This window comes from Cricetulus griseus, chromosome 4, assembly GCF_003668045.3.
Source record: "Cricetulus griseus strain 17A/GY chromosome 4, alternate assembly CriGri-PICRH-1.0, whole genome shotgun sequence".
In the NCBI taxonomy this organism is placed as follows: Eukaryota; Metazoa; Chordata; class Mammalia; order Rodentia; family Cricetidae; genus Cricetulus; species Cricetulus griseus.
Window position 1 is genome coordinate 152,467,660 of NC_048597.1, and position 24,359 is coordinate 152,492,018.

Here is a 24,359-nt window from a genome sequence, read left to right on the forward strand (position 1 = left end):
AAATGGAAAAGCTGTTGCTGCTATTGATGCATAACATATTGCCATTATTAGTGTATATATATATATATGTATATATATATATATATATGTATTTGAAACTCAAATATGTGATGAATCCAAGGTGTTTCAGTGAGTGCTCACCTGTGCATGCAAATTTGATTCATCTTTAGTAAGTAGTAAAGTTATATGCTTGCCAAAAAAAAAATAAGTGACACACTGGAAGACAAATGTCACACAGTTTTAATTTTATGTGTAACCTAGAAATGATGAACTTATGGGAGCAGAGCAGAATTGTGGCTATTAGGCTTCAGTGTGGGTCTTTTAACAATGGGGAAATGATTGGTTTAAGGATATAAAACTGCGGTTGGACTCTGTGATGTCTTGAGGTCTACAGAGAGCTTGATAAATATGGTTGATAACAATATGCTATACTTTAAAAGTTGTGAGATAGTATACTTTAAGTGTTCTCCAAACAAAAATGATGAATATGTGTGATATAACATGTTAATTGGTTTAATTTAGCCATGCCATTGTGAACATACTGTATTATGTATCATAATTGTGCAATACTTTATTTATGAGCTAAATAAATGAATGGGAAAAAAAAGAAAACACTAGTTTCTGATACCAGTATGACTACTTTGTAGAAGTATTCTAAATAACATGAAATCACTTTAAATATCACACAATAATTTAACTAACAATTTGTCCCTCAAATAGGACTTAAACTTGTTTTTATAGCATTGTCATTAGTATATATTGCTCTGGGTAGGTTTGGTGTCCAGCACTCAGGGAGCTGAAACCAGAGAATCTCCAGCTGGAGGTCTGCCTGTACTGCAGGGCTAAACCCTGTGTAGAAAAACAGGAAGAAAAAAAAAGAAAAAGAAAAGCAGGAAAAAGGAGGAGGAGGAGCAGCAGCTCTTGCAGTTGGAAGTCCCTTGAAAATAATTGTTTTCTCAGCAGAATACATATTTGTCCTTTTTTTTTTTCAAGACAGGGTTTCTTTGTGTAGTCCTGTCTGTCCTGGAACTCACTCTGTAGACCAGGCTGTAGACCATACAGATCAGACTGCCTCTGCCTCCCAAGTGCTAGGATTAAAGGAATGTGCACCACCGCCCGGATTTTCTTTTTTCTTTAAAAATTTATAATACTGTTATATATATTTTGGCCAGTCCAGTAGATGAAAAGGAGCACCTCAGTATAGTTTTATTTTAATTTCTCTTATTTTCCATGTTTTGGCAGTCCTGGGGGTTTTGAACAAAGGCTCTTGTGCCTGCTAAACAAGTGCTTTACTATTACAGCCATAATGCTTTTTTTTTTTTTTTTTTTTTTTTTTTTTTTTTTGAGACAGAGTTTCTCTATTATGTAGCCCTGGCTATCCTGAAACTTGCTATGTAATCCAGGCTGGTCTTGACTCATGGAGATTCACCTGACTCTGCCCTGGAGTGCTGGAATCAAAAGTGTAGGTAGGCTACAATGACTGGCTCAGAGTCACATTTTTTTTCTTTTTCTTTTTCTTTTTCTTTTTTTTTCCGAGACAGGGTTTCTATGTGTAGCTTTGGAGCCTATCCTGGCCCTCGCTATGGAGACCAGGCTGCCCTTGAACTCACAGAGATCCATCTGCCTCTGCCTCCCGAGTGCTGGGATTAAAGGCGTGCGCCACCAATGCCCGGCTCCATCATGCTTTTAAATTTTATTTTGAAACAGGAGAGAGGAAGTGCTCTTCTCTCTGCCTCTGAGTAGCTGGGCTTACAGTGTGCACCACCATACTCAGCTTCAAATTGTTCTTATTATTGGTGACACACACAGTATATCTCTTCATGGTGTTCCAGCCTTTGCATGGACCTTTAAATATATCGATGCATAAAAATACCCAATTTCACACTAACTCACTAGTGCTTGGTTTCACTAGCACCCCATTAAAGATGAGAACATAGCAGATTAGAAAGGTGAAATTATTTGCCCAACAGTACACACTAATATATGGCTGAAGTCAAGCTGCCTGAGGTTGGGCCTTGTGAATTCTCCAGGGCTCCATTGTCAGGAAGGCAACTTGGACCTTCTGTGTCTTGAATTTAGGGAATGCTTGGTATATAGGTTCACATCTCTGAGTTCAGGTTGCTTCAGAAGGTAAGGTTATGATTGGGGCTAGACTAAAGTCAAGGCTGTATTTGCAAAGAACAGTATAAGACCAAATATGTCACCTAGCAGCACCCAGCCCACTGGGGCATTTTGAATCTCAGTGTCAGGACATTGGTGGGTGAGAGAGCTGCAACCTATTTAATTCTGTTAGAGAATCAGTGAGGTGCTTGATGAAGCCATTAACTGGGGTTCGTGTCTCCATTCTATTTATGAGACTCCAGGAGGGCGGATGCTGATGGAAATGTATTGATTTCTTTTCCTGCCTTTACCGAATGGGTCAAAAACATGGTGTAACGCTGCTGGTTCCAATTAAAATCACCTGTTAGCTTACAAAGGTTGGCCCTCTCCTCCCACCTCTTTCTCCCCCATTTAAAAAGGGTTTAAAAGATTTTCATTTAATTGATTTGCTGTAAAATGCCCTTTACAATTACCCAGATAAACTAGGCGTCACCTGTGGAGTAAGAGCCAATTTGAGCTGTTTATCAAGACCTCGCCTCTGGCCACTTCTCACCCTAGGATCTTGAGTCTCCGTATTGATAGCCTGCATCTGTCAACATTGGGTATTTTTAGTGGGCTGCAGAAAGCTTTTAGGGAGATGGGGACGGTGGGGCTGCATCTTTGAGCAGGTGAAGAAAGCATGATGGCTTCCCCCCTTTTCTTTTTGGTGGTTGTTGTGTGAATTAAGAACACTTTATTGTTCAGAGAACAAGCTAAGAAAAATCGGCCCTGGGCCCATATGCCTGGAAGTAATCAGAGTTGGTCCACTTAACAACCAGAGAGCAGGCTACAGGAAATGGCAATTTGGGTGAATGGATAAAACTGAGTAAACAATATATAGAGTTTTTTCTCTTGGTGTTGGTTTCATGGGCTGTTGTTGTTCATGTTCAAAGTTAGGGAAGTCTAGTAAGGACTGTCCCAGAAGTGACACTGGTGTCCTTTTTGCTGATGGGGGACTGGAAGACATTGGGAGACAGAAGGAGGACACAGGCTTTTATTCTCTTCATGCATATTTCTGACATTGATGTTTAAATCAGCTGCTAGTCCTTGTTAGGGCCGAGCTCTTGCTGTAGGAGGATGCAGTGTGAGACTTGCCTGGAGAATTAGTAATAAAATTGGTGTCAGAACACAAAATCCATGCAAATAGGGGAGGGCAATTCTGTAGAGTATATACCTGTAATGTTGATGCTGGCAATGAAAAGTTCTCAAATTAAGGAATCTTTGTAAGCCTTTGAGACACCTGGAGTTGACTAAGAACAAGGTGCAATTTGCCTTTTGACTGTTATGGCTTGATAAGAGGTGTTTCTGGCAAACAAACAACAACATCAACAACAAAACCTTCCTTCAAGTGTTGAGGCTTGGTCCCCAGCTTGTGGCACCATTTTGGGAGGCTCTGGGAACTTTATAATGTGGGACCTACACAGAGGATAGATCCCTGAGGGTGGGCCTCTGCTGGCCTCTTTCTCAAGCCTTCCTGGCCCTCCACCATGGGCTTGCACCAAGATGTGCTGTCCACGCACAGGGGTCAAGTGCCTTTGTATTGAACACTGTGAAATGCTGCACTAAAATAAAACATTTTCACCCTTTGAGTTATTTCTAGCAGGCATTCTGTCACAGCCATGCAGAAGCAACTATTTCTGTAAACATAGGATGGTGAAGAGAAAGTACATTACAACCTGGCGTGGTGTGCATGCTTGTAATCCCAGAACTTGGGAGGTGAGGGCAGGAGGATCAAGAGTTCAAGACCAGCCTCACTTAGAAAGTTTGAGTCCAGCCTAGTCTACAAGAGACCTTGTTTCAAACAAACAAAGGGAAAAAAAAGGTGGTTTTTGGAAACCACATATCAGATAATGGATTTATATGAAGTATATAAATAAATCTTACAATGTAATAATAGAAGGCAATCCATTTGAATAGATTTTTCTCCAACGAAGTTATAAAAATGGCTAATGACAGGCTGAAGGATGGCTCAGACGTTAAGAGCACTGGCTGCTCTTCTAGAAGACCTGGGTCTAATTTCCATCACCTGCATGGCAGCTCACAACTGTCTATAACTCCAGTTCCAGGGGATCTGACACCTTCACCCAAAAGCACAGAAAACAGATTTAAATAAATTACTTAAAAAATGGCTAATTGGCTTATAAAAAGATGTTCAGTATTGCTAAACATGAGAGAATTGCAACTTGAAAGCACAATGAGATAGCATTTCACAGCAATTAAGATGGCTACAATATTAAACAACATATAAGTATTAGCAAGGATGCTAAAGAAATTGAAACTTTTATCCATTGTGTAGAAGTGTAAAATAGTATGGTCACATTGAAAAATAGTCTTGTGTTGCCCCCCCAAATTTTGTAAGGACAGATGACTCAGCAATCAAGAGCACTTGTTCTTGCAGAGGACCCAGGTTCAGTTCCCAGCACCCACATGATGACTTGTGGCCATCAGTAGGCATGAGCAATATTCACACACATAGATGCAGGCGAAACACTCATAAAATAAAATGAAAATCTTTTAAAAATTAGACATGATCTTCCTGGGCTGGTGAGATGGCTCACTATAGGTAAAGGCACTTGCCACCTAAGTACCTGAGTTTGATCCCCAGATCTCCACATGGAAGAATGAGAGACCTGACTTATGAAACATTGTCCTCTGTCTTCCACATTCAAGCCATCCTCACATGTTTGTATACTCTCTCTCTCTCTCTCTCTCTCTCCTTCTCTTACATACACACACACATACAGAAAGAGAGAGAGAGAGAGAGAGAGAGAGAGAGAGAGAGAGAGAGAGAGATGCATGCACAGGAAATAAATAAGATGAAAAACATTCTGTTTGACCTAGCCGGGCATTGGTGGCGCATGTCTTTAATCCCAGCACTTGGAAGGCAGAGGCAGGCGGATCTCTGTGAGTTTGAAGCCAGCCTGGTGTACAGAGCGAGTTCCAGGACAACCTCCAAAGCAATACAGAGAAACCTTGTTTAAAACAAAACAAAACAAAACAAAACAAAAAAGAATTCTATATGACCTAGAAGTTTCTCATGTAGGCATATTCTCAAGAGAACTGAGAACATACATCCACACAAAGTGTTAGTTGTAACACCCAACCACTTAAATGTCACTCAGTAAATGAATGAATTAGAATTGTGATACACGCCTTAGTGAAATATTAGTCAACCATAAAAATGAATGAAGTACTGGAGTCCATACTGACACGCTGCAATGTTGATGGCTCCAGGAAACAGTATGCTGATTGAAGGAAGATGTCAGATTACATGGTCTGATTCCTTTTACACCCAATGTCTATAATAGATATTTCTGACTTGACAGACAGTGGGTTGGTGATTCCTTAGGTCTGGGATGATTGCAATGACTACAGCATTTTATTTTGGGATGACAAAGTTAGCAGGGTGAGAGGTGCACAGATATGTGTATTCTGAAGGGTGCTGAATTGAGCAGTTGTATGGTGTATGTGTGTGTCTGAAAGGAATCCAGACCATTTTTCTTCTCACAGCTTAGCTCAGTGAAAAGCAAGTAGATTCAATTTCTAAATAGCTTTCAAATCTGTCCATGCCTCTTTGTGTAACCGGCCACTGTCTCCTGTTCTGGTCACCATAAGAGTCTCAAGCTGATTATCCTGGCTCCCATGGGGCCCTCTGTCAGTCTCGCTGACTTGGAATCTCACCCTCCCTCCCTTTCTCCTTCCCTTCCTTCTTTTCTTTAGTTGTCCTTTGTTTAAGTTTTGGATTTTAAAATGTGTATGAATGTTTCTCCTGCATGTATGTTTGTGAACCACACATGTGCCTTGAACCTATGGAGGCCAGAAGAGGGTATCAGTTCCCTCAGATTGGAGTTATGGATGGTTGTGAACCACCATGTAGGGTGCTGGGGACTCAGATCCTCTTCAAGAGAAACCAGTACTCTAAACCACCAAGCCATCTCTTCAACCCTATTTTTTCCCTCCATTTTTGAGATGGAATGCCCAGGCTGTCCTGAACTCCCAGTGATCCCCCTGCATCCTTCTCCTATGTATTGAGATTACAGGTGTGCACCACTCTGCACAGCTTTGTTTCTTTTATTATATAATTTAAAAAGATTTATTTATTTTTACCTTATGTGTATGTGTGTTTTGCCTGAGTGTATGTATGTGCACTTTGTGTGTGACTGGTGCCCTCCAAAGTCAAAGAAGGGTGTCAGATCCCCTGGAAATGGAGTTACAGATGGTTGTGACCCACCATGTGGGTGCTGGAAATAGAACCCAAGTCCTCTGAAGGAGCAGGCACTGCTCTTAACTGTTGTGCCAATTCTCCACCCCCCTTTTTTTTTTAAAGTCCAGACTGACTTCAAATTCACTAAGTTGCTAAGGATTACCCCCTTTGACAAAGTCTCATACTGTAACCCTGGCTGACCTAGATCTCTCTACGTAGATCAGGCTGGCCTCCAATTCACAGAGATCCGATTTCCTCTGAGCCGAATATGCTGGGATTAAAGGTATGAACCACCTTGCCAGAAGAACTTGAGTTTTTGATCCTCCTGCCTTCAAATCCTGAGTTATGGGGTTATAGCTATGGGTTACTGGTGGGTCTTTGCTTTTATGTGCTTGCTTTGGAACTGTGATGGTTAGCTTTAACTGTCACCCTGACCATGTAGAATTGCCTAGGAAGAGAGTCTCAATGCTAGAGTATATACATTGGGTTGGTCTCTAGGCACATCTGTGGGAACTGTCATAATTACATTCATTGATGTCAAAAGATCCAGCCCACAGTGGGTGGCATCATTCCCTAGGCAGGAGGTTCTGAACTATCATTAGAGTGGAGAGCTGAGCATAGGCAAACAGGCAAGAAGCACTCATTCTCTCTTTGTTCTTGATTGCAGATAAGATGTGAACAACTGTCATGCTTCAACTGCTGTGACTTCCTCCAAAGAGATAGTCTATAAACTAGGACTGTGAACTAAAGCAAACCTCTTCTTCCCTAAGATGTTTTCTGTCCAGTTTTTTGTTTACTTGTTTTGCTTTTTTGTTTTAATTACAACAACAGAAACGAAACTAAATCAGAAACATTTTATTAAGTACCTCCCTTGTCCATATGTTTGATAGTCATAATTGCATTTATAGATATTGTAATTAATTCCTTTTTTTTCCCTCTTGGTGTTTTGAGATAGGGTTTCTCTGTGTAACAGCCCTGGCCATCCTGGAACTCACTATGAAGACCAGGCCGGCCTCAAACTCAGAGATCCACCTACCTCTGCCTCCTGAGTGCTGGGATCAAAGGTGTGCACCACCATGCCCAGTTATAATTGATTCCTTAATTATCTCCACTGGACTTTCAGTTTGCTGATGGTAAGGGTTATGTCTGGCTCATTCATTGTTGTGTTTTCAGTACAAAGCCTAGTTCATAGTGCTCTAAAACATCCATGAGTAAACCAGTTAATTTTTTTTAAAGATTTTATTTATTTATTATGTATACAGTCTTGTGCCTGCATGCCAGCAGAGGGCACCAGATCTCATTCAGGGTGGTTGTGAGCCACCATGTGGTTGCTGGGAATTGAACTCAGGCCCTCTGGAGGAACAGTCAGTGCTCTTAACCGCTGAGCCATCTCTCCAGCTCCAGGAAACCAGTTAGTTAAAGTACAGAGATGTGTATGGAGAACTGTTATGCTGATTCCTGAGGATATGCTGAGTTCTCTAATACAAACACCTTGTGACCCTCAGTGTTTTGGGAGGAAGGGAATATTGAGCAGGATCTTACGCAACCCAGAATGACCTCCAGCTGACTATCTAGCCAAGGATGGCTTGAGTTTCTATTATTCTATTTACCTTTACTAGCTGGAGTGCTACAGTAAGAAAGAATTATTTCCCCTTCTTTGTTTATTTTTTATTCATTTAAAAATTTTCCTTGTCGCTGGGTGGTGGTGGCGCATGCCTTTAGTCCCAGCACTCAGGAGGCAGAGGCAGGCGGATCTCTGTGAGTTGGAGACCAGCCTAGTCTAAAAAGAGCTAGTTCCAGGACAGCCTCCAAAGCCACAGAGAAACCCTGTCTCAGAAAAACAAACAAACAAACAAACAAATTTCCTTTTCAGCCAGGCATGGTGGCTTATGCCTTTAAAACCCCCACAGTGGTGATGCATGCCCATATGTCAGCACTAGGGAGGCTGAGGCAGGAGGCCTTTTGTGAGCTTGAGGTCAGCCCAGGCTACAAAAAAGGGAGTAGGGGAGAACAAGAAGGATATGGATACAAGGTGCTTAACCTTAAAGGGTCTTACTTTTTCTTTACTCATTGGGCAGCTGCAGGAGTTATCCCTTTGTATACAAACACACAGGTTTCTGCTTGTGTCTCTGTATCCACCGAACCTATCATCTGTCTAATGAAACCATGACTTTATACTGATGGCTCCAATTCCAGCCTGATGTGAATGGTTCATTCTCATCCCCTTTAAATAAACAAACAAACACCTTCTAATTTCTTTCCCCAATAGTAAAAGCCTTGCTGATTCCTATTCACAATATCTTGTCTTTTATGCTCAACCTTACACAGTGTAGTTTCACAGTTTCTAACTTATATTCAGTAACAACCAGATTTTCCAAATAGATACACTTTTGTGTGCACTTCACCCTTAGAGCATACTGTTAAATAAATAACTGTTCTGTTGCTTACATTAATTCTCCTTTCCCCAAATTATTTTATTGTGGTTTTGTTATTACTTTGTAATAAAACTGATATGTGCTTTAAAGGTTTCTTGTGTGTATAAATGTGTGATGAGTGTGCATGGTGTGCAGGAACATGTGTGTGTGGAAGTGTGTGGATGTGTGTGTGTGTGTAGGTCAGATGTTGACCTTGGGTGTCTTTCTTGATTTTTCTCCACCTTATATATTGAGGCAGGGCCACTCACTTTAACCTAGAGCTTGTCAGTTTGGCTGGTCTGGCCAGCCAGCTTGTTCAGGGGATTCTGTGTCTGCTTCCCTTGGGCTGGGATTACTTGGCATGTGTGTGAGTGTTGGGAATTTGAACTCGTGTCCTCATGCTATTGTGGCAAATGTTTTGCCAGCTGAGCATCTCTACAACCCCAGGAAAAGTACTTATTTATGTGGGTAGGTGTATCAGATGACAGCTTGCAGGCATTAGTTCTCTTAGTCTATCAGGGGAGTCCTGGGGATTTGAACTCAGATTGTCAGGTTTGGCAGTAAGCATTTTTATTTGCTGAGCCATCTTGTAGGCCCTGGAAATAGACTTTTTAAAAAAATTTATTTATTATATATACAACATTCTGCTTTCATGTATATCTGCACACCAGAAGAGGGCACCAGATTTCATTATAGATGGCTGTGAGCCACCATGTGGTTGCTGGGAATTGAACTCAGGACCTCTGGAAGAACAGTCAGTGCTCTTAACCTCTGAGCCATCTCTCCAGCCCTGGAAATAGACTTTTAAAAAAGTGTATTGAAGGTAGGGATGGCAATTCACACCTGTTATCCTAGTGCTAAGGAGTCAGAGGCAAGAGGATCACCATGAGTCCACCTAGTGAGTACTCTCAGGCAGAGTAGGGCAGTGTAGGGAGACCCTGACACACATACTCTCTCTCTGTCTCTCTGTCTCTGTCTCTGTCTCTGTCTCTGTCTCTGTCTCTGTCTCTCTCTCTCTCTCTCACACACACACACACTATACACTGAAATCCATTAAGTAGAAAAGGCTCACAAAGCCCCACCCTTAGCTGAGGAACTGTCTGTAGCAGGTGGCTGTGAGGAGGGAGGGTCGTTTTTTTTTTCAGGGAAGTGGCTCCCTCTTGGGTTGTCCACACTCCAGTGGACAGCCCTACACCTGTGCATATACATGGAGGCAGAATGTTGCATACATAATAAATAAATAAAATCTTTTTAAAAAAAAGGCTCCTCTGCAGCTGAGTGGTGGTGGCGACGCACGCCTTTAGTCCCAACACTCTGGAGGCAGAGGCAGGCGATCTCTGTGAGTTCGAGACCAGCCTGGTCTACAGAGAAACCCTTTCTCGGAAAACCAAAAAAAAAAAAAAAAAAAAAAAAAAAAAAAAAAAAAAAAGTTCCTCTGCTTTGGCTTCAGACCAGATGAGATCTTTTTCCATCTTGAGGGTCGGGGTAGGGTGGTAGAGGGGTGGGGGTGGGGTGTTTCCCCACCTACTGTGAACCACACCTCTATAAAAACACAGTTATTCCTTTTCATTTCCACTTGCTGGACGAGACCACCAGGTGGCGCTCCAGAGTCTTCTGGAGGCGCATCTGAAAATTCAGTGCCTTTGAATTAGGTTGACTTTAAGAAACCATTGTGTCCTGAGAAGACAAGAGAGTGTTCTATTTTCCTTTTCAATTTAATTAAGAGTTCCCTACGGTCAAAGTCATCAAGTAGCCAAATCACAACGGAAGCATTTAGCCTCTGACCTGTGTCTAGAAACCTTAGGGTGCTTCTGTTTTTCCATTCTGTAAATTTCCCTTACTTGCTGGCAGTGAGGTGGATTACCAGGCTTCACTCTCAGTGTACCAGAGCATCTTGTTCTATCAGGGCAACTGCAAAGGGAGCTTCCACAGGTCAGCGAGAGTCTGGCGCGAGGCAGAAACTGCAGCCCTTCCTTGAGGAACTGAGAGCCAGAACGAACTCCTTTTCTCATGAATTGCTTATAGAGTATTTTATCACAGCAATAGAAAAAGTAGCTAAGACAACTGTCCTAGTTTGCTTTCTGTCGCCATGCTAAACACCATGATCAAAAGCAACTCGGGCAGATAATGGTTTACCTCACCTCGCCTCACAGCCCACTAAGAAGAGTAGTCAGGTCAGGAACTCAATCAAGACCTGATACTTGAGGCAGCGATAGAAGCAGAAGTCACAGAAGCTGCTTGCTGGCTTGCTCAGGTGGTTTTCTTATATAAACCACGACCACCTGTCTAAGGATGGTACTGCCCACAATGGGCTAGGCCCTCCCTTTCAATCATTAATCCAGAAAATGCTCCCACAGACTTGCCTATAGGCCAATCTGATGGAGGCATTTTCCCGATTGACTTCCTCTCTTCCCTCATGACTCTAGTTTGTGTTAGGTTTACAAACAAATAAACCTAACTAGCAAGATGACCCTGAATTCCTGATCCTCCTGCTTCATCCCAAATGCTGGGAGGCTGTGCTTGAACCCTAGTGGATGCTTGAGTCTGGACAGTCCTGAGTTTCATGTATACTATGATTTCCCCAAACATTCATGCCAGTAGCAGGGTTTAATTGATAAATTAGACACAGCAAGAGACTAAAATCTGCCGGGCGGTGGTGGTGCACGCCTTTAGTCCCAGCACTCGGGAGGCAGAGGCAGTCTATGAGTTCTAGACTAGCCTGGTCTATAAGAGCTAGTTCCAGGACAGCCTCCAAAGCCACAGAGAAACCCTGTCTCGAAGAAAAAACCAAAAAAAAAAAAAAAAAAAAGGTGACTAAAAACTGGAGTTAAGGTAAAATAAAACCATCACAACAATATACCGTAATGAAACTGTCAGCATCCCCATTGGGAACTATTACTAAATAAAATAAGGGATAGTTGCTCACAAACACTATGTGGCTGATTTGATGACCAATGTGGTTGTCAAGTAACCAATGGTCAGACAACATAACAACATAATAACTACACCAGCTACAGGAAGGTCACATCCCTTGTGGGATGCAACAACTGGGCATGAAATTTCATCATCTGGCCATTCGAAATATATGAATTGCATATTTCTGAAAATTTCAGTTGAGCATGTTTTTTTGGATCCAGGATAACTAGAGATAACTGAAAGCATGGTTAAGGACGGACTGTTGTGCTCTTGAATATACATAGAGTCAAATGACTTCCTTACAGTAACCACGCAACATACATGTAGACGTGTGGCACTTTTATTTGGCTTTCAGGGACCCCGGGGCTGGACCTCAAAAGTGTGTTGTGCCATGTGTAATGTGTATTCATATACAGGTGTATCCACCTGTGTGCATACTTGCCTTCGACCCACCTTCCCCTGTCCTTTGCCCGCTTCCTGTGTGTGCACCTGCAGGCAGTCCTATGTGTGAATATGCATGTATGTTTACATATATACGGATCTATGTTAGTGCCTTTGACCTTCCCTTCACTCCACCCTCAGCAGTGCCAGCTTCCTGTGTGTATGCACCTGGGCAGAAGCCCCTAATGATGAGAAGAGGCGGAAATGGGTTAAAAGTATCCTATTCAAAAGCACTAAATAGGCCTAATTATAGGTGACTGTAAAACTCTAATCAGCCAAGGACTCATTAGCTATTAAAAAGAAGAGGAGAATGTAGACCTGAAATTAAAGGACCCCCGTGACAAATGCACTCAGACACTTGAGAGATTGGAACTAAGTAAGGGGCTGGGGAAATGGCTTAGGGAATAAAATGCTCGCCGTGCAAGTGTGAGGGCACCATGTGAAAGCCTGTCTGTAATCCCAGTACTTGGGAAGCAGAGGCAGGAGATGCCAGGGACTAATTGCCTTGTGCAGCCAGCAAGCTCCAGGTTCAGTATAAACCCTGTCTTAGTAAATAAGGTGGGCAGTGATTGAGGAAGACACCTGAAGTCACCTTCTGGCCTCCAGGAGTGTGCAAACACAAATGCATACACACATACACTACACACACACACACACACACACACACACACACATGCAAAAAAGGAAAGAAAGGGACTGATTTCTTCCAGTTAAACAAGGGTCAATAAAACAGGAAGGGGAGGAAACCAATAACCAAAGAAGGGGAGTCCTATGGACATGACTTCTCTGGCTGGGTCTAGTGGCAAGGCCTGTGCTCCCAGCTACTCTGGGGGCTGAGAGGATAATCACAAGTTCAAGGTCATTCTGAACAACTCAGTGAACTCCTGTCTCTTGATAAAAGGAGGGCTAGGGAATGTAACTTAGAACTTTTCTGGCAATGTGCTAAAGGCCCTGCTTTTCCAGGCTCTCTGTGGGGGTCATGTGTAAGGTGCAGTAGGAGGGACTTGTTTCTGTTAATCTGCCCCCTTCCATTTCCAAGGTGCTTCTCGGCTTCCTCCTCCTAATCAAAACTCTTTGTCTAGGGACTACAAGCCTCTGGAAGGGGACACCCCTTCCGATCCTGACTCAGCTGCCCACTAGCATGCAGGATGATGTCTGGGATTCACTGTGCTAGGCAAACAGGGCTGGTAACATCTGTCTCCCAGAGCTGTGAGCACACAGACTGTCCAATGAGGAAGGCCTCTGTAATCCGCATGCTCCTACAACACTTAGCATTGGTGATCCAGGTCGAATGCCCCTGAGGACGGGGACTCATCTCTAGTCATGTGAGCTTTCAGATTGCTGCCACTCTTTAGTTATATGGTGGGGCTGGAGAGTTATTCTCATCACAGGGCAGATAGAGTCTGTCTATACTGGATAACAAATGGACAAAAAGCTTCAGGAATGGGATATAGCTATGGTGGCCCTGCCAGTAGCTTTAATGTTTATTGTCCATGTAGCAGACACCTGCATAAGCATATATTTGTTCATATATGTGGTCCCTACAGAGCCCACAGAATGGAGTATATAATCTGTACCAAGTCTCAGGTTAAGAACCAACCCAACAGCCTGCTGGGAGAAGGCTGGTAGTGCCAGAGAGGCAGCCACACTCCCAGCTGTGAAGTTTAGGAAGTGGATGATAACTGGTGTTTGTTTTGCAAATTTTCTTATTTGCTTATGGTTGTGTGTGCATTTGCATGCAAAAGCATGCCTCTTATGAGTGTATGAATACTCATGGAGGCAGCTAGGCTGGCAGAGAGCAAGTCCCAGAAACCCTCCTGTCTCTGAGCTCTCTAATGAGTGAATGTGTCCACATGCAGATTTTTACATAAGTGCTGGGGATTCAAACTCAGGTCCTCATGCTTGTGCAGCAAGCTCCCCTGAGCTCTCTTCCCGACCAACATTTGGGTCTTGAGAAGCTTTTGATTGTATAGTTCTGAATCTTTTCTTTCTTTCTTTCTTTCTTTCTTTCTTTCTTTCTTTCTTTCCTTCTTTCTTTCTGTCTCTCTTTCTCTCCCTCCCTCTCTCCCCCCCTCTTTCTTTGAGACAGGGTCTTACTATTAGCCCAAGATGGTTTTGAACTTGCATCAATCCTCTTGCCTCAGGGTCCCAAGTGTTATGCTATAAGACCAGATTCTTTATTTTATTTTATTTTTTTAAATGAGAAGTTTTATTACAAAGGGAAGGTGGAGGGGGGGAGGAAAGAGAAAAGAGGCAAAGAGACACAGAGACACAGAGAGGACAGAAGAGAAGAGGGAGACAGGAAAAATCCTGTCTGCCCCACAAGACCAGATTCTAATGCTTTGGACCTCTATGTTCCCCAAAGACTAAGGGTGTGGCCAAGAAGGGCCTGGGCATCCTATATGATTCTTGTTTTGCAGTAACTCCACATTTGAAAGATTTTGCCTGTCAAAGTCAAGCCAGCAAAAACAACAAACAAAAAACCCAAGATACATGCATATGAATATATATATATATTCACATATATATATATACATATATATATACACACACATATATATATATATCTTTCTTGTAGTGCTAAGTATCAAGCCTGAACTTTGTGCACACATGAAGTTGCCAAGGAGCTATGCCTTATTTATTCACCAAGTAAGTATTTAATGACTGTTGTGGAATATTTATTTAAAATGTGTTACACAGGAGGTAGAGGCAGGCGGATCTCTGTGAGTTCGAGGCCAGCCTGGTCTCCAGAGCGAGTGCCAGGATAGGCTCCAAAACTACACAGAGAAACCCTGTCTTGAAAAACCAAAAAAAAAAAAAAAAAAGGCCGGGCATTGGTGGCACATGCCTTTAATCCCAGCACTCCCAGCACTCGGGAGGTAGAGGCAGGCAGATCTCTGTGAGTTTGAGGCTAGCCTGGTCTCCAGAGTGAGTGCCAGGATAGGCTCCAAAGCTACACGGAGACCCCCTGTCTTGAAAAATCAAAAAAAAAAAAAAAAAAAAAAAAAAAAAAAGCCTTTTCTGCCTGCAGAGGGCACCAGATCTCATTCAAGGTGGTTGTGAGCAACCATGTGGTTGCTGGGAATTGAACTCAAGAAGAGAAGACCCTTCTGGAAGAAGAGTCAGTGCTCTTAACCACTGAGCCATCTCTCCAGCCCAAAGGAAGGGCTTCTTTGTGCTACAAGACTGACCCAGCAAGATGTTGCCATTGGTGCAGCAGTGACAAGACATGGGGCAAGGAGGGTTACCAGTCACTTTCTGCTAGATTCTGAGGCCCACTCCATGGGAGAGATGCATGCCCAGTACTGTAAACCTGATCAAAAGCTTAAGACTAAGAAGGTCACATGCCCTAGGAGGGAACTTGGTATTGTTGGTGTGACTTATAGCCAAACTGCCTTCTAAATGCTTGTGTTTATATTCATAGTCTAGTGTTACTTTCAGCCTGGGTCTGAGGAAGACAATGAATGAATTCAGTCTCACAGCTGGAAAAGCACAGAGGATGACTGTTGCCTTCTCAGCCCTAACAGGACATCTGCATTCTTCTTTAGGGCTTAGGGAACATCAAGGAAGAGAGGGCGAAAAGATAGTAAGGGGAATGCTATGAAGCTAGGTATGACTTGGCCATTGCAATCATGAACGCACAGTAGTTGCACAAGACTTAAGTGAAAAACAAAGAAAAAGGCGTGAAAACAGCAGGAGATTGTATGGGAAGAAGTGGATCTGGGAGGGGACAAGATGGGGTGGGGCATGAATATGATTGCAATACGTTTGTATGTGCGTGAAATTGTCAAAAATTAAAAATTTAATGATTAAAAACAGACTCTTCTGCTGTTCTCTTCTACCACAGATTCCCAGTGCCTGGGACTACAAGGTAACAAACTCAAGACAAGATGTGAATATTCAAAATTGTGTCTGAGATGCAGCAATGGGTTTGGGAGGACAGGGAAAGCAGTTAAGGACTTAGGAAGGCACCTGGAGTACCAGGCTTTGCTCATTTGAAATTGTTTCCTGGAAATATTAATCTATCAATAACAGGCAGAGGAGTCTGGAGTTCAGAGGGATTACACCAGTGGTATTGATTCCTAAATTAGGAAGGAGGGGAGTGTGTGTTGGAGGGTAGGGGTGCCAAAGAGATGGCTCAGAGGTTAAGAGCACTGGCTGCTCTTCTGGACATCCTGGGTTCAATTCCCAGCACCCACCTGGAGGCTCACAACCATGTATAATGGGACCTGATGGTCTCTTCTGTCTGGTGCCCTCTTCTGTCATGCAGGCATACATGCAAATACAACACTCAAGTACAGAGGTGTGGGATCCGGGGAGATGGCCCAGTGAGTTTGCCACACAGTCATGAGAATTCAAGTTCAGATCCTCAGTGCTGACATAAACACCAGATGCAGCAGCATGCATCTTTATTCTCAGAGGTGGGGAGTAGAGACAGGCAGATTCCCGGAATTCCGTGGCCAGCCAGCTTAGTCAAAATAGTGACTGAAAGACCCCTGCCCCTTAGCCCTTTCTTTCTCAAGTTTGTCTCCTCTTCCTCCTGTCGGTGGCTTCCCTGATCCCCACCCCCGGCGGCCTTCCCCCGCCACCCGCCGCACGCCCGGCCCGAGAACGAGCACCAGGTGGGCCGGCACGAGGGCGAGCACCAGGTGGGCCGGCACGAGAACGAACACCAAGTGAGCCGGCCTGGAGCCCTGCCCCTGAGCCCCCGCCCGATGAGAAACACTCCATCCCAAGGTCTCCGCCCCCAAGGTCAGCCATCTGGACGCGGAGGGGGGGGAATTGAGTCTGTTGTACCAGACACCAGACCTTGAGAATATGCTGATCTGGAATGGCTCTGTGTCTCATTTGAACCATCCAATAGAAATGATTCTGTATTTCGCCTCATTTGAAAGACTCTGTGTTTCACCTCATTTGAATAACTCTGTACTTCGCCTCATTTGAATAACCCTGTATAGCACCTCATTTACATTGACCAATGGGAATAGCTCTGTACAATGTCTCATTAGAATTATCCAATAGAATCCCTGCACCTAGCTTGCGCCTTTTTCCCTATATAAGGACCCCTTTCCCTTGGCTCGGGGCGCTTAGCCACACAGAAGCTAAGTCGCCCCGGGTACCCGCGTCTCTAATAAAACCTCTTGCGGTTTTGCATCCAAGTCTGTGGTCTCGCTGATTCCTGGGTGCGGGTCTCCTTCTACGAAAGTACCTCTTTGGGGGTCTTTCAGTGACTAGCGAAGCAGCTGAGGAAGTCATTAGCCTCTGGCTTCCACAGGAGCCTGGATAAGTACACGTGCGCACACACTCATATACCACATGTATACCCTCAAAACTATGAAAAAGAAAAGAAAAGGAAGAAAAGGTGAGCAGGGCAGTGGAGGTGCAGGCTTTTAATCCCAGCACTCGGGAGGCAGTGGCAGGGGGATCTCAATGAGGCCAGACTGGTCTACAGAGTGAGTTCTAGGACAGCTAGGGCTATTAACAGAGAAACTCTGTCTCAATAAGACAAAACAAACAACAACAACAAAAAAGAAAAACAAAAGGGTGGCAATCAGTTTTTTAATAGAGGGGGCAACAGAAAGTGTCAACAAGAATGGGAAGGAATAGGGGTTGGAGAGATGGCTCAAAGGTTAAGAGCACCGGCTGCTCTTCCAGAGGTCCTGAGTTCAGTTCCCAGCAACCACATGGTGGCTCACAACCATCTGTTATGAGATCTGGTGCCTTCTTCTGGTGTGCAGATATACATGGAAGCAGAATGTTGTATACATAATAAATGTTGTATACATAATAAATAAATAAATAAAATCTTAAAAAAAAAAAAAAGAATGGGAAGGAATACTTACCTGGCAGGGGAGATGCCATAATCACGAAGGTGGTTTTCCCAGGGCGAGGCTTATCCATTGCACTCTGGATGTGCTGACCCCTGCGATTTCCCCAACTGCAGGAAACTAGACTGCATAATTCGGGGTAGTGGGGGACTGCATTCTCGCTGTCCCCTGGGGAAAAAAAAAAAGAACAGAAAGGAGGGGGTTGGGGCTATAGTGCAGTGTAGAACTGTTGTCCTGCATGCACAAGGCCCTGCATTCCTAAGTTGCTCAAATGACATATGATACATCTTAAAATTGATTTGCATGGCCAGGTAGGTGAGTTAGCTCCTCAGTGGTTTCCTCCCTCCCTCTCTCTCCCTCTCTTCCTCCCTCCCTCGCTCCCTCCCTCCCTCTGGTGTTACCTCCAGGTGGGTGACCGCTGCTGTGGTAGAATCATGGCTTCACTTACTTTTTATTTGCGATGTGTATACGTATGTGCATGCATCCCTGACAGAGTGCACCTGTGGAGGTCAGAGAACAAACTGACGGAGTCCGTTCTCTCCTTCCACCATGTGGTTCCTGGGGATCGAACTCAGGCCATCAGGCTTGGCAGCAGGTGCTTGGACCTGCTGAGCCATCTGGCTAGTCTCAGGTTGCAGCTTTAAAATCATCTTGTTGGCTGTCAGTTCTTTAGCTAATATTTATAGAGCACTCAGCATCATGCTCACAACATCAGCACCACCACAGATTGTGCTCTTAATTCAGTACAGTACATATTAAGGCTCATATCGTGTTAGGGTTTGGAGGCACAAGAAGAACAAGAGAGGTGAGGGACTCTCTCAGGCTTCCGAGTTCAGTCTACATATGTCCTCTGCCTTTCAGATTCTGTGTAGCACAGGGATGGTAATTGCACCTATCTTACAGAATTTCTGAGAGGATTAAATATGTTAATGGGAAAATGCAAAGGGAACTGACCCCCAGTAAGTGATGTCATGCTTAAGACAAAGCTCTTCTCAAGGACAGTCATGTCACCAGATTGATATAGTCCAGCATGACATAGCAATACGAGGCCAAGATACAGGGGGCAGAGAGAGTTCTAAGGTGGAACTATTCTCACAGAGACCTGTTGTTGAGTCTGATTCTTCCCACCGAGGCAGGGTCTCATAGGTTTCTAAGGCTAGTGCTTCATTCCCACCCCTCTCCTCAAACTCCCCTTTGAGAAAATGTCCCAGGCCTTTGGATATCCCCAGATGAGCAAGAGGCAGCGCTCCCATGCAATTCCGAAGGTAATCTTTATCCCCTTCAAGCTGCAAAGATCCGCCAGGAATTAAATCTTTGCCTGGGACAAATGAGACTATGTTTCTTATGGAGAGAAAAACAAAGGCAAGTTTCACTTCTCTCTGAACACAAATACGCATTAGCCGGTGAAACACATGAGCCTCAGTGATACTCTCTTTCTTGTTCATTTAAGGGTAAAAAATTGTCAGCAAGAAATCAATTAGCATCTTCTAGAAGCAGGTCCCAAGCCTCTGGAACCAATTCTTTCATCCCCTCCTCTGCATACAAGCAACATCTGTTCCAGGGATCTTGTCCTAATTGGGTCCAACCTGTTATCATTTGCTCACCAGAGCCCCATGAGAGTCCTCCCTTTGTCTCCAGCCCAGAGCAAGGCTATAGGGATGACTGGCCAAAGGATGGGGGCAGGGTCAGATGTAGAAACCACATCCGTACATCTGAAACACTGATTTGCATGCAACAAAAATAGCTTTTACTTGAATGAGTATGGCGTATCATACACCCCTGTAAATTATTTATGTGGGCTAACCTAATCACCACAGTGGTCCAAGCTAGGGCCTATAATTAGTTCCATTTAGTTATATTCGAAAACAAGGAACAGTGGCACTAAAAAGCTAAGGACTTGCCCAAGGCAAGAAACAGAAGGGAAGCCAAGACCTAAGTCTCTGCACGGTGCTGAACAGGCAGGTCCTCTGTCCACAGAGATTCAACCCAGTAAGACAGAGATGTTCAATTTTTCTCCACAGTGCTTAGGATAGAACCTAGGGTCTTGTTTCTTCTCCTGTATGTGTGTGTGTGTGTGTGTGTGTGTGTGTGTGTATGTGATGTGTGGTACTGGTATGTGGAGGTCAGAGGACAACTTTGAGGAGCTGATTCTCTTCTTCTACAATGCGTTTCAGGGGTTGAACGGGTCATCAGGCCAACTTGCTGACACAGCAAGTGCCATTTTGCTAGCCCAGAACCCCTTGATCTGATGCATGTTAGGTAACTATGTCACTACTGAGCTATACCCAAAATGATCATACTGAAAAATACTTGGAAAAATTGCACTTGTACTAAGTACTAAATGTGTTTGATTTTTTTTCCCACACCACTTTTTTTTTTTAAATTCCTTTCTCTCTCCCTCCTTGCCCCTCCAATGTTTGTGTATGTGTGCCTGTGTATACTACTCCATTGTGGGAGTGCACATGCCATGTTATACAAATGGAGGGCTGAGGACAACTTTTGGGAGTTGGCTCTATCCCTGCAGGTCTCAGGGACCAAACTCAGGTGGTCTGGCTTGGTGGCAAGCACCTTTACTTGTTGAGCCATCTTTCCAACCCTGGCTTATTTAATAACAAAAAAAATTCTAGCTGAGTGTGGTGGCACATGCCTTTAATCCCAGCACTTGGGAGGCAGAGGCAGGCAGATCTCTGTGAGTTGCAAATCAGCATGGTCTACAAAATGAGTTCCAGGACAACCAGGGCTATTATATAGAAAAACAATATGTTAGGGATCATTATGTATATCATTTTAAATATAATTTGGTTTTCTTGATTCTTACCCTCCTTTTCTCCCCACCCTATCCCATTGTAACCTTCCACTTGCAATGGCCTCTTTTCTTCTTTCATTTTACATGTTCTGTTTCTTTCCTCCCTCAACATCTTTCTCCTACCTCATGGTCCCCTTTCTGGTTTCATGGCTTGAGTTCATGCTTTTAGCAATACAATGCAACACACTCACTTGTTTAGCATTTGCATTATATTAGGCACTGTAAGCAATCTAGAGCTAATTTCATGGTGGCACATGCCTGCCATCCCAGTGCTTAGGAGGCTAATGCAGAAAGATTATAAGTTAGAGACCAGCCTAGGCTGTATAGTGAGTTTCAGGCCAGCTTTGTCTCTAGAAAGAGAGCTTGCTTCAAAACAAGCAAGCAAAGAAGCAAACAACACACATGTAAACCATACACCATTCTTTGAACTGGTCCTGAGCATCCGTGGATATTGTGTGTACAGGGTTTCTGGGAACCACTTTCTCATGGATACCAAGCATCAGTTGAGTGCATCTCACTTTTGCTGCCCCATTGGCTGTACTTATAAATCAATTGTCTCCTTCAATCCAGCTGCTGATGCTGTGGGAAAACCCTTGAGAATAATCCCTAAAGCCTTCTTCTCTGTGGTCTGACAATTATCTGCTGGGAGCTTGCATGTGTCCTAGAGAAGGAGTGTTTTGGTAATGCAGACTGGTTCCAAGCTGCTGTGGAGAGGTGTAGGATGACAAGAAGCTGACTTTTGGGAGCTCTGTCTTAAAGACTCCAAAGGCAGGGGTTGGGGAGATGATTCAGCACTTATGAATACTGGCTGCTCTTGCAGAGGTCCTGAGTTCAATTCCCAGAAACCACATGGTGGCTCACAATCATCCTCTTTTGACCTTCAGGCATAGAAGTAGGCAGAACACTGTATACATAATAAATAAATAAATCTAAAATAAAAAAAAAGACTCCAAAGGCAGTTAGAAGAAAAGACCTGAGCCCCAAACTCAGAGTCCCAAGCAAAGCACACCAGACCTCTCACCCCAGAGCCTTGCAGGCCTCCCCAGCTTCAAGAATCTTGTTCTGAGTAAGGGCTGAGAGGACATGCCTCTCATATTGCAGGAGCCATTGATCTGAGCAGGACGATTAGAGTTCCACACTTTCCCGAATGTGACAGCCTGCTTAGGTTCAAGTTCAAATGCCGGATTGAGATTCTTCCATTTATTACAGTCCATGGTTGCTCATTCCTGCGCCCACAGGAGACAGACAAGTGAAATAAGCAAGCAAGGGAGGAGGATACCAAGTGATGAGCAGTGCAGGCTGACGTAGCCCACGGTACACCTGCTGCCTGGACAATACTGCACTGACCCATCAAACCCTCTCTGGGCTTGCCACTGAAAGACTTCAAGGAAGGCATGGAGTCAATTCATTCACAGGAAGGAAGGAGCTGGGCGTGGTCCAACTGCAGGGACACAGATGGAGTCTGGCACCAGACTCTGCAGTTTTGTTACCAGTTCTACAGTCTGATGACACTTGTGCTTCAGAGAAGGTATGAACTTCTGCCTCAGTTTCTTTTCTTTCTTGTGTGTGTGTGCAAGAGCATGTGTCTGTACATGCACTTGTAGAAGCCAGAGATTGACTTCTGGTGTCTTGCTCTATTGTTCTCCACTTTATTTTGGGGGTGAAGTTCTCTCACTGAATCTAGAGTTAGTGGGTTGACTGACCAGCATGCCAGCAACTCCCAGGGATCTGCCTGTCTGCACCTCCCCAGTACTGGGACTACAGAAATGCATCGTGGGACCTGGCTTTTACTTGGGTTTTGGGAATCTGAACTCGGTTCCTTCTGCTTGCATAGCCAGCACCTTATCCACTGAGCCATCTATCCAGATCTGTTTCTTCAGGAGCAAGGTGTGGATAGAACCAACTACATAGAGGTGTTACCAGAATTATATTAGCTCTATAGAGAGAGCTCTTAAAGCAGTGCCTCTATATATCTAGGGCCCTGTTAGTGATTGTTATTCCTATAGGACATATCTTACAGTTAGACATATGTGGGCATATCATAAAGTCTGCTGCTCTGTGTGTAGGCTGTCAAGAAGGCAACCAAGGATTATGTTTGTGGCAATATCCATAAGTTAGTGGGCCTCCTGGAGTTTGCTGTGAGGCCCCATTACTTATTTTATAATCAATAATAATAACTAATTAATGATTTAAAAGAACAGCATCATTTCTGTTATAATATTAACAATAACATAAGCAATAAAATAATAACAGCAGTAACAAGTAGCATATGGAGAGTCAGGCAAACGTTTATTTATGCCATTTTAATCTTTACACTCACCCCTGCTTTACAAAGCTTTGAGGTCTAAGGAAATGAAATAATCTGCCCAATTTTTTAAGAAGAGTAGGCAGAAAGGATGCGTCGAGATTTAATGTAATTCTCTGAGTCCTGTAGACAAGAAGTTTTGGAAATAAATATTATTCTTTAGAGACATTTTAAACATTTTTTATTGATTCTTTGGGAATTTCACACTATGCACCCCAATGTCACTCATTTCCCAGTCCCTCCGAATCCCCCCTTCTTCACCTTCTCAGTGTTCTACCCCCAATAGAAAAATTTAAAAACTAACTAAAACAATACAAAATACTTCTCCTTCCCTGCCTCTCCGTTACCTCTTCATTTATCTTAGTGGCATTAGGAGCTGAAATGTGTCACACAGTATACACTTTTGTCCAAACAGCTTTACTCACAAGTGTTGATTGAAATGAGTTGTTGGTCTGGTTCAAGGCCTCTATCTCCTGGTACACCATCAATACTGGACCCTTATCGAAAGTCCTCTCAGATACACTGCTGTTGCCCCAAGCCATGGAGATCCTGCAGCTATGGTTCCTATGAGTCCTTTCATGAGCTCCAGTAGGTCACAGATAGAGTAGTTGTTGGGGTGGACCAACTAAAGCCCTGGATGCGGTCTGGGTAGTAGCTGAGTTGGTCAGTCTAAGCCTCTTCTGGGACTGCCCCCCTCAGGTAAGGGGCAGAGCCAGCTCTTCTGCATCCACATCAATGGACCAATTATCCTGTGCCTGTGTTGAGGGTGGGGCCAGTTTACTCAGGACTGGGGTCATCAGGGCCAGCTCTCCCAAGGGCCTATGAGGAGTGAGACCAGCACTCCTGTGAAGGACAATGCTAGATCTCCCAGGACCAGTGAAAGGTGTGACTGGATTTGCATTCCCCCCAATTCCCCAGCCACTGTGGTAACTTGGGCCACAGGTGGCAGTACAGACCCTGGGCATCTGTGTGGCTTTTGGTAGCAACATCCGCCACAGATATCAACACAAAACCTTGCTGTAGACTACGGACCCAGACATGGTCCTAGGCAGCAGCTTAGGCCCAGATGTCATTATGGCCCCAGGTGGCCTTGCAGGACAGATAAGTATGGCACTGTGGCGGTATGGCTCTCAGACACCAACATGGTCTCAGGTGGTTTTAGGAATAAAGTTGCCTGGTTTGGGACCACGGGTAGCAATCCCAGTTCCGGGTTCCGAAGCATCGGGTGATGGATGGCGGACAGACAGGAAACAGACCTGTAGAAGTGACTCATATTGAAAAGTTTTGTTTGTTTGCTCTTACTTTT

At 43.9% G+C, this 24,359-nt stretch overlaps 1 long non-coding RNA gene and 1 other non-coding gene across 2 annotated transcripts; one reads left to right on the forward strand and one right to left on the reverse strand.

Moving 5' to 3' along the window:
• Positions 1 to 17,659: 17,659 nt before the first annotated feature.
• LOC118237928 lies at positions 17,660 to 18,355 on the reverse strand. Its single transcript, XR_004769857.1, has 2 exons — positions 17,958 to 18,355; positions 17,660 to 17,841 (listed from the first exon to the last, which is right to left on the reverse strand). It is a non-coding gene; the product is annotated as an uncharacterized LOC118237928 (long non-coding RNA).
• LOC113831391 lies at positions 17,950 to 18,113 on the forward strand. The gene has a single exon (XR_003484762.1). It is a non-coding gene; the product is annotated as a U1 spliceosomal RNA (small nuclear RNA).
• Positions 18,356 to 24,359: the final 6,004 nt, after the last annotated feature.